Below are 3,465 nucleotides of genomic sequence, written 5' to 3'. Positions count from 1 at the left end.
TTTTAATCTTGTGTTTCTTCACTGAACCTAAGTTTCCATGGAACTCCCTAGTCTTCCTGGTCATTGTTTTTTTATTTTGTTTTGTTTTCTTAAGAGCTTATAGTATATTTAATATAAAAATAAGGAATTCTCCCAAAAATGTGTGTTAAAAATATAAAGTTTATGGACTTAATGTACAGAGAAAATTTATTTTACATTTCATTCACCCCAAAACAGCAGCTGTGGTCTCTTCCAATCATACACAATGGGAGAGTCCAATGCCAGGAAAGGCCAAATCAGTGGCTACACAGTCAGTAAGAATAAGTCTGAGTGGGTCCTGAATGCTGAATTTGAAACTGGCTTGTCATTTTGCCAGGATAACCAGTGGTTGCCAATAAGTTTTCATTAACTGTGGACCACCTGAATAAAAAGGCTTGAACCGCGTGGACAGGTCTCTTCTCCCAAGGATAACTCGGATATCTCAAATTAACCTATCACACCCTGTAACAGCTCCAACTTTGAAGGTGTTCTTTAAACACTGGTGTGCTGACATTAATGTCATCTGTTCTGATTCTAGAGACAAAATGGCTTGTTGAGAAACAAGATCATAGAACCAGGCTGTTCCATTCTTCTCTGCAAACTTCATCTTGTAAATTTCCTCAGGATGCCAGCATACTTTCATTCTAGGGGAATGAAGAACAAAATGAGCTGGCTGAATTCCTCCTAAGTCCTAAATCCTGCAGGTATGATCATCACTCATACATGCAATTTTACTGCCTTCTTTGGGACCGAATACCAAACCATAATGAAATCTCAATGGCCCTCTAAAACCTTATTTATTCATTTTTATCCTGAAAATCTAAAGTAAATAATCTAATTTTCTTATCAGAAGCTAAAGTACAAAATCTGACTACTGGACGCAATGTATCAAGTCTAGCCTCTGGCATCCAAGCTTTGCCATCCATCCTGACACCATGGTGAAATGTTTCAAGTGTTTTATGCTGAATTCCTTAGATGTATGCTTTTTCCTCCTGAAATGTATATGTGCCCTTGACCACATAATTATTGCCACCATGTGCAATTAGGTTTCCTGAATTCCCACTTTGAAAGGGCATAGAGAAGCGGACATGGCTCAACTAATAGAGCGTCCGTCTACTATATGGAGGGTCCAGGGTTTGATCCCCAAAGCCTCCTGACCTGTGTGATGAGCTGTCCCACGCACAGTGCTGCCACATGCAAGGAGTGCCATGCCATGCAGGGGCACCCCCATGCATGAGGTGTGCACCCCACAAGGAGGGCCGCCCCACGTGAAAAAAACGCAGCCTGCCCAGGAGTGGCACCACACACTTGGAGAGCTGATGCAGCAAAATCACGCAACAAAAAAGAGACGTAGTTTCCCAGTGCCGCCAAATAATGCAAGCGGATGCAGAAGAACACGGAGCAAATGGACACAGAGAGCAGACAATGGCGGGAAGGGGAGAGAAATATATAAAAACAAATCTTTAAAAAAAGAAAGGGCTTAAATTCTCTCACCTACACATAATCTTCACAATCTGTAGTGCAGCTAGCATTTCTGGTGGCATTTTGCTTCATCCTGTCTGTTGAACCTTGAGCAAGGATTTATTTGTAAAAATAAAGTAGACTTCTACTGGGTAAGGTCAAGAATCTGAGGGCACTGGGTCATGGCCAGAGGGAGCTAGTCTCCACAGGGGCTTGGCCATTGTTTTATTTTGTTTTGTTTGTTGTTGTTATTGTTGTTGTTTTAGGTAAGGGACTAAAAGAGTTTATTAAGAAACAAGAAAAGAGATAAGTACACCACAATCCGAGACATGGATTGTGGGCCCTGCTGCAGGGTGAGTTGCAGGCATGGGGCCCGGGTTAGGCCTTTTAAGACCTCTCCTCAGCCCCTTTCTTAATGTTGGGGAGGGGCCCCACTTATGTTGAACATCTGTGTGTGTGTGTATCACTTACCTTATTTTGGAAAGGTACTGATAGGTTCCTTACATGCAATATTTTGTAATGTTGGTGGTCTTTCTTTAATCTAACTAAACATATTAGGAACATTTAAAAATAACCAGAATAAAACTGGTACCTAAAGCATTTCCACTTTGCAAACGGGGGGCTGAATTCTCACTCTGTGCTGATCATTTGGGGCTTTGTAGCTCCTGAACCATGTGCTCAGCCCCAGAAGAGAACCATCGTGTAAGGGTAAAGAGATCCCCCCTCCCCGTTTATACTTTAAGGTTCCCCACATACAAACAATTTACCTGTTACCAAGGCTAGAGATCTCGAATGAAATTATTTCATTTTCATTGGTGGCCGTGCTTGGGAGATACTTTAAATTCCCTAACCTTGAGCGATAGGCTGACCATCGAATTGGAAGAACTTTTATTGAATGCTTCAGAAATTAAAGAACAAGAGGCTAGAATATCACTTACTTCCTCATATTAGATGCTGCCTTCTCAATAGCCCTTTGAGTTCTCTTTCCTCCAGCCCCATATCTACTACCTTGACCTCACAGCTGGGGTTAGGATGAGGGGAGTAAGTCATTCCAGGTAGGAGTTTGCACAAACCTTAGGGGAAATTTAAGGGGGTGCTAAAAACCTTGGTAATCAAGATAAAAGGCATTTTAATGCAATATTTTAAAAATCCACCAATTCAAAAAAATCTATGTTGAACAAAATATCAAAACATTAAATATAGGATCACACACTGTCGCCCCAACCCATATTAAAGCTCAAGGCAAAAGAGAAAATGATGAGGTTGCTTCCATTAAAACCAGGAAAGTATAATAAATTCTGTTTGGGGGCATAAAATATTTTAAGCCTACAATAACGTTGTGAATTTTAATATAACTACTTTTCACTTTTTCAGTAGTTCTTCAACTACTTTAGTTTTCGATTTTGTGAAATAAGTCTCCTGTTTCTCCTGTTTGGCTTGACACATTCATCCATTAGACCAGCAAACATTTATTAAGGGATTACTATCTGTGCAGCACTGGTCTGGATCCTGGGAGCAATATAAATACGAGTAGAACAAAGTGGTTGACTCTCAGGAGCTAATGGCCTACTAGGAGAAATAAGACGAGAAAATCTAATGGGAGACAAATGTGATAAATGTCACAAAAGAAGTTCAGACAGTGCCCTCTAGGGCTTCAGGGGAGACAGGGGCTGCTGTCCGTTCATCGGCCAGGTAAGAGTTCTTGGAAGACTGACATTTAAGCTGGGAAAAGAATGTGCCAAAGCCAGAAAGACAGACCTACTGGCAAAAGCTTTGAGTATATGTAGAAGGAACTAGAGAAAGATGATTTATGGATGGTAGGTGGGCCCAGAAATAAATAATCTGATACAGGAGTTGAGAATGGGCCCTGGTGTCAGATAGGTCTGGGTTCAATTTGCAACTCCACCTCTTCCTAGCTGGGTGAGTTATTTGGCCCCATGTTGCTTTCTTATAAAATGAGGGTGGGATGGATATTCTCTGCATGTC

General features: G+C 41.1%; 1 pseudogene; it reads right to left on the bottom strand.

The window, feature by feature from the left end:
• Positions 1-290: 290 nt before the first annotated feature.
• LOC101426116 (nucleoporin Nup37 pseudogene) lies at positions 291-1,572 on the bottom strand (annotated as a pseudogene).
• Between the last annotated feature and the right edge of the window lie 1,893 nt (positions 1,573-3,465).

The sequence above is a fragment of the Dasypus novemcinctus genome, chromosome X (assembly GCF_030445035.2).
Source record: "Dasypus novemcinctus isolate mDasNov1 chromosome X, mDasNov1.1.hap2, whole genome shotgun sequence".
Lineage (NCBI taxonomy): Eukaryota > Metazoa > Chordata > Mammalia > Cingulata > Dasypodidae > Dasypus > Dasypus novemcinctus.
Note: the sequence above shows the minus strand (reverse complement) of the source record. Positions and strands in the feature narration are given on the sequence as shown.